This window comes from Bufo gargarizans, chromosome 1 (genome assembly GCF_014858855.1).
Source record: "Bufo gargarizans isolate SCDJY-AF-19 chromosome 1, ASM1485885v1, whole genome shotgun sequence".
Lineage (NCBI taxonomy): Eukaryota > Metazoa > Chordata > Amphibia > Anura > Bufonidae > Bufo > Bufo gargarizans.
The window spans coordinates 149,284,257-149,298,391 of NC_058080.1; the positions used below are offsets into that span (position 1 = coordinate 149,284,257).

Here is a 14,135-nt window from a genome sequence, read left to right on the forward strand (position 1 = left end):
TAAAACCCCCCCAAAAAAACATCATATGTATTGTTGCATCCCTAAAGGTCTATTAACCTCTGCCGAACACATGATGTACCGATACGGCATGTTGTCCCGGTACTTAAGGACACATGACATACCAGTACGTCATGTGTATTTCCGATCACCGCTGCCCGGCGGGTGGTGATCGGAACAAGATGCCTACTGAAATTATTGAGCAGGCACCTTGGCTAAATGAGCGGGGGGTCCTGTTTGCGGCTTTTACAAGCGGCGGCGGCTGCGGTCTGCTGTGCCATCGGGTCCTCGTGGGGCTGTAGGGGGGAAGGCAGCGCAATGCCTTCCTGAGGCAGCTGTGCTGCCTTCCGGTGAAGAGTCTGTGAGATCCAGCCCCCTGGATCTCACAGGCAGGAAGTATTGGAATGCATTGTAAAGGATTAGACCCCCAACAGTTGAAGTCCCAAAGTGGGAATAAAAATAAATAATCAAAATCGTCGTTTTCCCCAAATAAAGTTAAAAAATATTGGTAAAAAATAGGGGAAAAACAAAACTATACATATTAGGTATTGCCACGTCCATATCGACCGGCTCTATAAACATATCACATGACCTAACCCCTCAGATCAACACCATAAAAAATAAAAACTGTGCTAAATAAACCATTTTTTTGTCACCTTACATCACAAAAAGTACAACAGCAAGCAATCAAAAAGGTGTTTGCCCACCAAAATAGTACCAATCTAACAGTCACCTCATCCCACAAAAAATGAGCCCCTACCTGAGACAATCGCCCAAAAATTAAAAAAAACTATGGCTCAGAATATGGAGACACTAAAACATCATTTTTTTGGTTTTAAAAAACCTGTTATTGTATAAAACTTACATAAATAAAGTATACATATTAGGTATTGCCGCATCCGTATCGACCGTCCAAAACTATCTCAAGGCAAGCTGCTGTTCTTTAAAGGTAACACTTCAGGCTGACTATGCTGTTTGAGCTGCAGACAGCATGTTTTAGAGCGGGAGGAGCTGAGCAGATTGATACCGGTATATAGTCTTATAGGAAAAGATTTGCTATCACTTGTATTTTATATATTTAAATTCCTGCTCATTCTGGGCTATGAAGTCCAGGAGGCGGTCCTATCAGTGATTGACAGCTGTCTGTGTATACACAGTCATAGATGGAGGGCTTTCAATCACTGATTGAAGTCCAGGAGGCGGTCCTATCAGTGATTGACATCTATCTGTTTACACAGTCATAGAGGGAAGGCTGTCAATCACTGATAGGACCCCCTCCTGGACTTCACAGCCCAGAATGAGCAGAGATATACATGTATAAAATACAACTTCTACTGAATCTTTTTCCACAATGCTATCTGCTCAGCTCCTCCTGCTCTATAACATGCTGCCTGTAGATCATTTCACATTTTCATGGTGACAGGTTCACTTTAATCATTCAAAGGGCAAATCAAGTGTTGGTTCTATACCTTCATTATCCAAACTACAGCTATTTCAACCTTAGCTTATTTCTGTCCAAATGTAAACGTCCTAAAACTCACAGAGAATGTCACTCACGTTTGAAATAAGGCTACTTTCACACTTGCGTTGTCTTCTGGTATTGAGATCCGGCAGAGGATCTCAGTACCGGAAAGAAACATTTCCGTTTGGTCCTCATGCATTCTGAGTGGAAAGAGATCCGTTCAGGATGCATCAGGATGTCTTCATTGCGTTACGTGATCAGACACAACCAAAAAACGGAACCGAAAAAAATGGATTTGACATGGCATTGAAAACAATATCAGCCAATAGTGATGGATCCGTTTTTTTTTATGAGCCTAAGAAACCAGATCCATCACCCACTCACTGACTTTTAATGTATTTAGTGACGGATACGTTTTTTTTCCGTTTTGATTTCACACAACCGCATCCTAATGGAACAGATGCATCCTGATGTGCAAAATCAAATCTGATCAGTTTAATTCCGCTATCCTCTGCCGATCTCAATACCGGAATTAACCATGCAAGTGTGAAAGTAACCTAAGATGACTCCAGCTGTTGGCAGGAAGGTAGCGGAAGAGAACAGAGATGGAGGTCCTGGACATATGCCATTTTTCATAATGTGAGCAGATATTGTAGTGACATCTTTAAATTTAGACCTGCACTTTGCTGCTGTTTCTTCACTGGTGAATGTGCAGAAACTCATGAACAGGTTTCAGAGCCGATCCTCAGAGTGCAGTCCCAATTATCAGAGGACTGCCAGCATGGCTCACCCTCACAATCATGTGGAATAGGGGTTACATGCTAATATTTTGTTTTGGCAAGGGTTGTTGGTTGTCAAAAGTTATCTATAGGGGATAACTATTAGATCGGTGTGAGTCCTACTGTTGGGATGCCTACCAATCACGAGAATGGATACCCCTCAGAGTCCTCCAAAATAAAGCGGCAGGTCGAGCACGTGCAATGCTACTCCATTCATCTCCAATACAGTTCTGTAGATAGCTGTGTGCAAAGCTCTGCTATTTCCAGAACCTTCCGTGCCCAACCTGTGGGGGGGCTCCTGGGAGTACAGGGTACCCATTTTCATGATTGTGGGAGTCCCTGTGGTAGGACACCCACCGATCTGATTGTTATCTCCATTCTGTAATACCCCTTTAGTTTGGCCAGAGACATAAGATTTTAATAGGCAAATGGATGTCCATTCGCTTGTCTGACAATATTTTGGTCCAGGACTCCCACAAACAGTTGCCAACCTTCATAATCATCGTCACGTTGGGAAGGATCTACAAGTGAAAGAAACATACAGTTGGCCGATTATATGAACTACATATGATGGGTGACTACCGCACAGGAACCTGGCCAGGAGTTTGGGCATCCCAAGATAGGATGTCTTGATGGCAGTATCCTAGTGCAGGGTCTAGAGAGTAAATGTGAATTCTCCTGCTTATTTGTCATATTCCTGGAGTGGCTCAATAAACAGAATGACCCACCAGACAGCAGAGCCTATTTCAGGCACATCTTGACAGGTTCTAACACTGTAAATCAATAGTGATGAGCAAGAATACATTTTATTGTCTCAGAGCAAATCAATCCTAGTTCACAAGTCAGACAGAGCAGACCTGCTTCATCATGCTGGTCTGTTCAGCAAAGATTGGCTCTTGAGGATCCTTCTCCTTCATTATCTCTTGTCCAGAACCAAGGTTCTTTCACCATCAAAACACATTCCTTTTTAAGAGATAAAAATGTGATTCCGCTGCCCATTTGGACCTTTCATGTGCAAGGGCGGTAGACGGCGATTGTCCTCAAACCAAATACACCTGATGGAGGACAAATACTGTACCCCAGCATCCGGACCAAAACTGTTCCATTCATTTTACCCATAATATACAGTATACGGATTTTCCTACCTGATAAATTACGGTATGTAAATTCCCTATTTCAAGTCTTGACCTTCCCCTGGTAGAAACAATTCACATCCTTATCCTTCTATTAGCAACATTCTGCGTTTCTCATTTTTGGTCTTGCTGGTAATGAGGTCTTCTCAGTATATTGAGCTATAGACGTGGATTACTTATCGTTATCATTCATTGTGGTTTTCCGATTTGTCTGTAAAAAAAAAATGTTGGCTATCTGTGATTTTGGGATAAACTGTCCAGAAAAAAAAAAAAATTCTGGTTGGCAACTCTGATAGGCGCGCACTCTCACACACACACAGGGACAGACGCGCACTCTCACACACACAGGGACAGACGCGCACTCTCACACACACAGGGACAGACGCGCACTCTCACACACACAGGGACAGACGCGCACTCTCACACACGCAGAGACAGTCACGCACTCTCACACACGCAGGGACTCTGACACACGCAGGGACAGGCACGCACTCTGACACACGCAGGGACAGGCACGCACTCTGACACACGCAGGGACAGGCGCGTGCACCCACGCAGGGGCAGGCGCGTGCGCACACAGGGGCATGCGGTACCTGAGGGGTTAACTGGAGCGGATCGCAGTTCCCTGTCATAGAGGTCGGGTGACGGCTATTTGATTCCGGCACCCGCCTCCTGTATTTGTATTAACAGGTCAGTTATCTTCATTGGTGGCGCAGTGCGCCCCCCCCCTCCCAACACCCCAGTATAATAAACATTGGTGGTGCAGTACGCGCCCCCCCCCCCCCAACACTCCAGTATAATAAACATTGGTGGCACAGTGTGCCCCCCCAACACCCCAGTATAATAAACATTAGTGGCACAGTCACCCCCCCCCCCCCCAACACCCCAGTATAATAAAGATTGGTGGCGCAGTGCCAATGAGGGTTAAAAAATAAATTAACTCACCTCCTCCAATTAATCGCATAGCTGCAGTCTCCTGTTCTAAAGGACCTGTGATGACGTCACTGAGCTCATCACATGGTCCATTACCATGGTGATGAATCATGTGATGTACCATGTGATGAGCACAGTGATGTCACCACAGGTCCTTTGACAGGTCCTGAAGAAAGAACAGGAGACCAGCAGCTACGCGATCAATTGGAGGAGGTGTTATTTTTTTATTATGTTTTTAACCCTCAATTGACCTTCTATTAAGCATTCTGTATTAAAGAATGCTATTATTTTCCCTTATAACCATGTTATAAGGGAAAATAACACAGTGAATAGACTTTCATCCTAGCAACCAAGCGTGAAAATCGCACCGCATCCACACTTGCTTGCGGATACAATGCGATTTTCACGCAGCCCATTAACTTCTATGGGGCCTGCGTTGCGTGAAAAACGCACAACATAGAGCATGCTGCGATTTTCACGCAACGCACAAGTGATGCGTGAAAATCACTGATCATCTGCACATCCCCATAGAAGCGAATGGGTCCGGATTCAGTGCGGGTGCAATGCGTTCACCTCACGCATTGCACCCGCGTAGAAATCTCGCCAATGTGTAAGGGGCCTAAGGGTGAATAGGACAAGGGTTCCAGCCCCTAAGGGGGCTAATAGTAAGTAAAAAAACACTAAGGCTACTTTCACACTTGCGGCAGTGTGATCCAGCAACTAGTTCCGTCATCAGAAACTGCCTGCCGGATTCGCCGATCTGGATGTGACTGAAAGAATTTGTGAGACTCATCCGTGCGAATCCATCTCACAAATGCATTGCAAGAACAAATCCATCTCTCCTCTTGTCATGCGGACAGACGGATCCGTCTTGTATCTTTTTACAAATTTTTGCCGGCACTAATACATTCCTATGGGGAAAAATGCCGGATCCGGCATTCAGGCAAGTCTTCAGCTTTTTCTGCCGGAGATAAAACCGTTTATCTTTTGCCTGATCAGTCAAAATGACTGAACTGAAGACATCCTGATGCATCCTGAACAGATTGCTTTCCATTCAGAATGTATGGGGATATACCTGATCAGAATGTATGGGGATATACCTGCCGGAAATGAAAAACGCTAGTGTGAAAGTACCCTAAAATATTAAGTTTAAATCCCAATTTAAATATAAAATATCCCTTTCCCAATTTACATATAAAATATATAAACAATAAATAAATAAACATATTACATAGCGCTGCGTCCGAAAAGTCCAAACTTTTAAAAAATATCTCCTATGCGGTGAGCGCCGTAACAGAAATAAATAAATAAAAACCATGCGATTCGCCCTTTTTTAGTCACCTTGTCGCCCCCAAAAATAGGATAGGACTGTTCTATTATGGGCCGAGCGTTTAATAAAATGCGAAATGCATGCGGCTTTTTTTATTTTTTTTTGGCGTGGTATTGAGTATCGCAATACTTTTTCTGGTGACGAAAGCGAATCAAAATTTTGGTATCGAAACAACCCTACGCGTAGCGTTGTCACGATACCAAAATTTTGATTTGGTTTCAATTTGGCTCCTACATTTTTCAGTTCAGGAGCCAATGGCTACTAGGTATTATTTTTTAGTCTGGAGCCCTGAGTCCTATGTAACACCCCACATAACACAGTGAACTATTGTGTTATGTGGAGTGTTATATACGATTGCATGGAACAGCTACTACATTATCTGCACACAGAAAGTTATCACTGTTATCTGGGCTGTTACGTAGGACTGCAAGTGACGAATAAAAATTTTAGTTGCCAAATTTAAAATACATATGATTATAATAAAAAAAGACTTGGAGGAGAAGATGAGACGCAGGTCAGAGTAGTGAGTTAGTTCTACATATAGGGGAATACAGCACCACATACCTCTTACATCCAATGACTTCTCCTGTCATGTAGATCTTCTCTTTCCTCTTCTCCTCCGTTTGACCCAGACCGCCATGACAAATTATTTCAGCCGCATCTCGTCCCTACAGAGTTTGTTACACAGACATGTTAGATTTCTCATAATTGGGTTTATTTATCAAACAGGTGTAAAGTACAACTGGCTTAATAGCCCATAGCAACCAATCAGTTCACACCTTTCATTTTCCAGAGGAGCTGTCAAAAATGAAAGGTGGAGTCTGGTTGCTATGGGCTACTAAGCCAGTTCAACTTTACACCAGTTTGATAAATTATTCCAAAGGTCCCTATAGTGTCTACAGCAGTTATAATATCCCCTAGAGTGCCCCTAGTAATAATAACACCCTATATTTTGCTCCAGGTAATAATGCCTGTATAGCGTCCCCAAAAATAATGTCCCCAAAAATAATGTCCCCTAATATCAACCACAATATAGTAATTTCCCCCACACTGTCCCTATATAGTAATTCCCACCATATAGTAATTTCCCCCACACTGTCCCCATATAGTAATTCCCCCCATATAGTAATTTCCCCACACTGCCCCATATAGTAATTTCCCCACACTGCCCCATCAAGTATTAACCCCCCAAACTGCCCCCCATTAAGTAATTTGCCCCATCAAGTAATAACCCCCCCAAGCTGCTCCCATTTAAGTAATTTGTCCTCCACTCTGCCCCCATCAAGTAATTTGCCCTCAATTAAGTAATTTGCCCCCATAAAAACATTTGCCCTCACTGTCCCTGCAGTAATATGTCCTCCTCTGCCCCCCAAAGTTGGTACACACACACACACACACACACACACAAAAAAGGCTAATACTATACTTATACTACCTGTGCCCGGAATGGTGAGGCAGACGCGCATACATCAAAGCCCTGCTCGTGACACTATACATGCGTTCATTGACGTCATCACCCACTCCGCGCAATGATTTCCCCACGCATGCCGCGCTTTTACCACCACATAGGCCTCAGGCCTACTATGCCTGAAGACTATGGCGGTGATAGGCTGCGGGGCAGGGATCTATGTGCTCCTCTGCCATGCTTCAGTATGTGGGCGTTTGGGCCTGTGTTGGGCCCCCCAGCGATGTCAGGCCCGTGGCGGCCCACCCAAACGCCCCAATTCTAATCCGCCACTGATCCTGAGGGTAGTCATCAATATTAAGCACTCAGGCTATTACAAAGTCTTCACATATAGACAACCAAATAATGCTCCTAGACTTACTTGTTCTTCTGGATGATGTCACCTATTTAGTGACCAGGAAAAGGCTGTTAACAGATTGTATGAAGGTTTCAAAAGAAGTATTTTAGCTAGTGCAACCATGCAGGTATGCAGAAGTGATCATTAACTGGAGCATTGTATTAGCAGTAATTGCATCATTGTCCTAGTAATGTAAAATTAGTATTAGCCAAACAGTTTTACTTTTGGAATAGTGACACAAAACAAAGTAAAGCGCCACTTGCTACAACTCCAACATCTTGTGCTATGCAGTGTGCTCTACTTAGGAACTATTATTACAGCCTACGGTAAGCTGTAAAATATTTCTTACATGTGCAAAATAATAAGTACGGTCTTATAAGAATAAATGAGTTGTCCTGGAGTCGGGCATTGTGTTCTTTTTGACATAGATACAACAAGGAGAAATATCCCATTAAGTTATTAAAAGTAAAGATTGAAGGATTGTTGAAAGAAACATAATTTCTTTAAGTAATGCTTGAAGCACTGCCAGGTCCATCAACATTCTGTGTTAAGATCCTGGTTGAACCTAGACTCCTCAATCATGGCAACAGTAAGCTAATAAAACACATTCATAGTACGTGAAAGCTTCCCAAGTGTGTCCTCAAGAGCGTCCCCAACAATCTTAGCATTAGGTGAATATATTATTAATCGATATTGTCAGGAAATCCAAAAAAATATCAATTGCTCTTTGGAAATGACTGTTGGTATGTGGACATGTGGTGCTATAATTAGAAATGTATGACCCTGTTGTAAAATATACATGATGTATAGTTTTGATAATTTTGAGTTTTGAGATTTTTTTTTCAGTATTACGGTACTATTCTAACTTGGCAAAAAGATCCAAAGCAACGGTTTGTTGTAGTTGCTATCAGTCAAAGTAAAAAGAAAGCTCAAATAGGTCAAATTGAAATAAAGATTGATATATAAGAAACCATGCTATTGCTGAGTTCTTTACTACTTGATGTCCTGCCAGGTCCATCATCATTATATACAAAGTGTCTGGCAGCACCATAACACTTTGTTCTGTTTCTACAAAATCCAAAATGATTGAAGATGAACCTTCAGGATCGTTTTGAAGTTTAATGGAAGAGTGACGTTTAAAGAAAATTGTTAATATCTGGTAATAATCTTCCAAAAGGATATGTTACACTGGTGGTTCATGGTCATCACTGTCCTGTGCCGACAGGCATCTGCTTTGTGTGTGTGTGTATTAGGACCATTATTTATGTATATCCCCTCTGTTGCAGTACTGCAAGGGTTTAACCTCCCTGTTCCTCTGTGATCTACTGTTAGGCTGTTACCAATTGCTAATTAGCTTCTCCTATATAGCTGTGCTGCTGACCTCAACTTCCTGGCTCGTGCAATTTGTTCTATACAGATCTTGCTAGGTCTCGCTAGTCTGCTAGAGCCTGTGAAAGAGCTACAGTATAACCCATTTGTTGCCTGTGTACTGACCTCTACCTGTTTCCTGGTAACTCATCCTCAGCTGCCTCACCTGACATGTGCCTGTACACCATACTGATCCTGTGCATCCTGCCCTGATCTTTCGATTGTTTCACGGGTTCTCATGAGATCTGCCAGCCCTGACCTTCGCCTGTTTCCTGACTACATGTTATGCCTATTCCGTTGGTGCCATGCATCGGTGTCTCTGGTCCCTGTGGGGCAGCACTTTTAATAACTACAAGAGGTAGCAGTCTGGTGGCTACCCCGCAGTGAAGGCCAGATACCTGTTTGGGGGAAAGAGTGAAAACCAGGCGACCGCCAGGATAATACCCTGCAGACTAAAGTCAAGCCACTTTGCACAGTCGGCCCTTGCTTACTGCCCATAATAGGTTAATAAAAAATGTATTGCTGTAATACATTTTTTTTAAAGCATTATCATTATTATATCTGTAGGAAGATGTCACTGCTTATATTATAAAAAGGGGTTAAAGGGATTAAGCAAAAAACAAGCTTTCTGGTTCTCCGACATACATGTATTTAAAGATGGTCCCCTCTCATGAGCACAACGGCGCTATAGCCACCAGGTTTCTGCTGTTTTAAATAGCAGAGGCCCGGGGATAATGTCAGTGATAATGTCAATCTCAGACATGTAATCCCTCAGATGATGTGGTGTGGTGAAATGTGACCACAGCATCAGAGAGCTCTAAAATCAGAAGCCAAGTGCTTCCCAGGCCGCCTTCCCTAGGCTAAGATCTGGGAAGGTGTCCCATACTAGTAATAGGCCTGAGCCTGTATAAGGCCAATTCCTAGTATAATCCAATGCTGGCCTATAGGTGGCAGCACTGCACTGGAATATACTAAATCCTTTGTTCTGTAATGGATAGAAATGCATTATAGAATGCAGGTGGCAGTCTAATGATTTGTTATTCATGTTATAGTCACCTTGGGTGACCTAAAAAAGTTCAAACATTTTTTTAAAAATATTTTAAAAAAGTTAAAACCGAGATAAAAGTTCAAATCACCCCACTTTCCCTACAATAAAAAATTAAACATAATGAGCATCATTGTGTCTGAAAATGCCCTTACTATTAAAATATAAAAATATGCATCCCATTCAAAGTAACGGAAAAAAAATTGCTATTTTTTGTCACATTACCTCCCCAAAAAATGTAATTCATAAGTCTCATCATAAATTTATACACCCCCCAAAATAGGATCAATAAAAACTACAGATAATCCCGCAAAAAATGAGCCCCTACACAGCTCCGTAAACAGAACTAGAAAAAAGTTATGGTGGTCAGAATATGGCTATGGACATTTTCTTCCAAAGGTTTTTTTTTTTTTTTTTTTTTTTCTTTTCCCCAGTATTAACCCTCTGTTTTTTTTTTTTTGTTTTTTTTTTAGTTTTCGTTTTGCGCTCCCTGCTTTCCCAGAGCCATAACTTTTCTGTTTGTCTGTTCACATAGCCATGTGAGGGCTTGATTTCTGCGGGACGTTTTTCTTTCCAACGCCACCATTTAATATTGCATATGATGTAGTGGGAAGCGGGAAAAAAATTCCAAATGGGGTGAAATTGCAAAAAAAAAGCAATTCCACCACAGTTTTACGTTTTTTTTTTAAATTTATGACGTTCAATGTACGATAAAACTTACCGCTTACTTTTATTCTACATGTCGGTACGAATCCGGTGATACCTTATATGTATAGTTTTTCTTGCGTTTTGATAGTGATAAAAAAAATGAAAAAGTGGGAAAAAAAATCTGTTTTACTTTTTTGTCGCCATTTTGACCTCCTATAAATTTTTTGTAATGTGTACGGAGCTTTATGGGGGCTCATTTTTTGCGGGGCGATCTGAACTTTTAATTTATACCAATGGCGTGTGTATGACTTATTGATCACTTTTTATAAAATTTTTCCCCTCACCCATGACGGTACCCATGCGACTAGCACATCCCATCCAGGACAGGAAACCTGAAGAGATAAAATGGTTCACACCCCCACCACCCTCAGTTCAGGTTTCCTATCCTCCGGATAGGAGGTACCTGAGGAGTTCCCTCTTATTTTTTTAGGTTCTCATCTCAAGGGGCTGGGGAAGGTCCGGGTCTACAACACCATAACAGGACCTATCCCTGGCGGTGTAAGTCTCCTGGGGGAGCCGTTGCCTAAGTCTGTCCTGCTTCCTGCCTCCTCCCAAGCCTCATGGAGGATCCGCTGTGGCTGTGTTCAGGTCCTTAGTAGTGCGGTGGCCGGCGTCCCACTTCCAAAATGGCGGAGCGTGGTCCCGATGCACTCCGCGCATGCACGCCGGGGCGAATTATTCCGGCGTATTGAGGATGTTTCCGACAGCACTGACCGGAAAGGGGAGGGCTCACCTGCCTCATGGATTAGGCGTCTTTTGGGCCTGATGTTAAAAGGAGCTGAGGCGCGTAATAAGTCGGCAGCAGCAGGGGACAGCCAGCCTTGGTGCGCACACAGTGCTATGCAGAATCTGGAGCCTCCACGAAACATGTCGGAACCAGGTGACGCCAGATACGCCCACAAGCCCAGTATTGGATCTGAGGAATGGGGAAGCTTGACTCTACGAATTGGTGAGATTGATCCTCTACTAATAAATTTGGGTGTTTGCTTTTTTGTAGGTGGCAAAAACACCTAAGAAATCTTCCGGCAAAACTAAACACAAAGAATGTGGAGGATGTAGAGTAGCATTGTCAGCTTCATATGCTAAACCACTATGTCAAGCTTGTATAGATAAGTTAGTCATGGAAGAATCCCATAGCTTATCTAAAACCATTAAGGCCTTGGTACGATCTGAAGTTAAGTCTTCCTTTAAATCCTTCAGTCGGGGCCGTCGGAAATCACCAGAAAGGCGTACCTATAACAGGGCTCTGATTCTTATCTTTCTGGGGAAGACGAAGACATAAAATCAGGTCAGGATTTTTCTTCTGATTTTATGTCTTCAGACGAGGATTCAGCGGGGAAAGCGCTATTTCCACCTGAAGATACTGAGCCTTTGTTAAAAGCCGTAAAAACCACGATGCAATTGGAGGACGTAAAACAGCCTAAGACTATCGCTGACTAGGCTTTTGAAGGCCTTGGCCCTAAACTCCATAGAGTTTTCTCCGTTAATAAGAACATAGAAGCACTGATTAGGAAATAATGGAAAAACCCTGACAGAATTTTTTTTCATACCAAATTCTGTTAAGAGAAAATATCTATTTAAAGAGTCAGTGGCGGGCGTATGGGGCAGAGCTCCTTCTGTAGATGCCCCTGTAGCTAAAATAGCCATAAAAAATGTCTCTTATGTTTGAGGATTTAGGCTGTTTAGGAGATTCCTTAGATAAAAGAGCAGACGATTATCTAAATGTACTTGGCAATATGCCTCTACAAGTCTCAGGCCAGCCATTGCCGCCTCTTGGGTCTCCAGGTCATTAAGGCTATGGTTAGGTCAACTAGAATATCTTATTAGAGACAAAACTCCTAGAGAGGACTTACTATCCAACCTTCCTCAAGGCAGCAGATTTCCTTGCAGACGCTTCTACTGATGTTGTCCGTTTTTCTGCCAGAGCAGCTGCCATATCAAATGCAGCAAGGCATGCCATTTGGATTAAATCATGGAAAGGGGATCAAGGGTCCAAGTCTAGACTTTGCTCTCTCCCATCTGAAGGTTCTAGATTGTTTGGTTCCTCTCTTGATGACATCTTAGAGAGAGCCTCTGACAAAAAGAAGGTGTTTCCGGTTCCCCAGCAAACTTCTTTTTTTCGTAAACCCCAGGCCAGTTTTAAAAGACAAAGGAGTAGGCAAAGTAATAGAAGTGAAAGAGAAACATTTCCTAAATTATCTGACTCCCTACCAGTGTTTAAAACCCAGGAAAACAGACTAAAAGACAAACTGAAATGACGCCAGAAGTCCAGTGGGAGGAAGACTGTCTCAGTTCTTCCCAGCCTGAAGGTCCATTTCTCAGAACAAGTGGATCCTAAGTGTAATCGAAAACGGATTCCGGCTGGAGTTCATTTCTCGTCCAAATTTTTTTTTCACTCAGTTTGCCCCAAAAATCCAGAAAAAAGGAGATTTTTTTTCTCTCTTAGACAAGGGAGTAGTTTGTCCAGTCCCCAAGACAGAGAGGGGCAAAGGGTTATATTCCCCTTCATTTTTTGGTGAAGAAATCAAATGGAACATTCAGGGTTATTTTGAATCTGAAGAAACTGAACAAATCCCTGGTCTACAAGAGATTTCGAATTGAGACGATAAAAACAACTGTGAAGCTCCTCTTCCAGGATTGCTGGATGGCAAGCCTGGATCTGGAGGATGCGTATTACCATGTTCAATACATTCCTCCTACCAAAAGTCTTTAAGAACAGCAGTCTGGGTTCAGGGGAAATTGCTGCATCTCCAATACAGAGCGCTTTCCTTCGGTGTAGCGCAATTCTCCAAGAGTCTTCACCAATATGGTAGCAGAGTAAGCGTCTTTTTTAAGACGGTCAGTAATTACTCTGGTGCCCTATCTGGATGATTTTTTAATAGTCTCTCAGTCAAAAGAAGGGCTAGAAAAAGATATGAAATTCCTCTGCTCCACTTTAGAAAATCTAGGATGGATAATCAATTGGAAAAAAATCTAATCTGATTCCTTCTAAAGTTAGCATTTTTTTGGGGGGATTCAGTTGGACTCCTGTTTACAAAAAAAGTTTTCTTCCACCTCAAAGCAGAGTCGATTATGGATCAAATAAGGTCAGTCTTCCTCTCCTACCAGTGTACTTTCAGGGAAGCAATGGCGGTACTAGGGCAGATGACATCAGCAATCCCAGCAGTACCTTATGCACAGATCCACTCCAGAGATCTTCAAGCAGACATCCTAAGATTGTGGGACGGCTTCCCTTATTCCTTGGATCAAAAATTCCACCTTTCCTCAAAGGCAAGATGCTCCCTGTTGTGGTGGTACAGAACATCTATCAGCAGACGTTCCATGGATATTTCCAGACCAGACCATAATTACCACAGACGCCAGCCCTTGGGATGGTGGGATCTGATTAAGAGAAAAGCATCCTCCAATTTCAAGGAGTTAAAAGCAGTAAATATGGCACTGACAGTGGCTCTTCCAGAAATAAAAAAAACAGGTAGATTGTGTTTTATTCGAACAATTCAACAGTGGTGGCCTGAATAAAACGTCAAGGAGGAACGAGAGTCCCTTCCCTCCTACATCTATGCCAGGAGATCTTTTGC

The 14,135-nt window shown here is 42.7% G+C and overlaps 1 protein-coding gene across 1 annotated transcript in view; it reads left to right on the forward strand.

The window, feature by feature from the left end:
• TUSC3 (tumor suppressor candidate 3) overlaps positions 1–14,135 on the forward strand; it is a 328,869-nt gene that overhangs the window by 230,508 nt on the left and 84,226 nt on the right. The gene's annotated exons all lie outside the window — the stretch shown is intronic.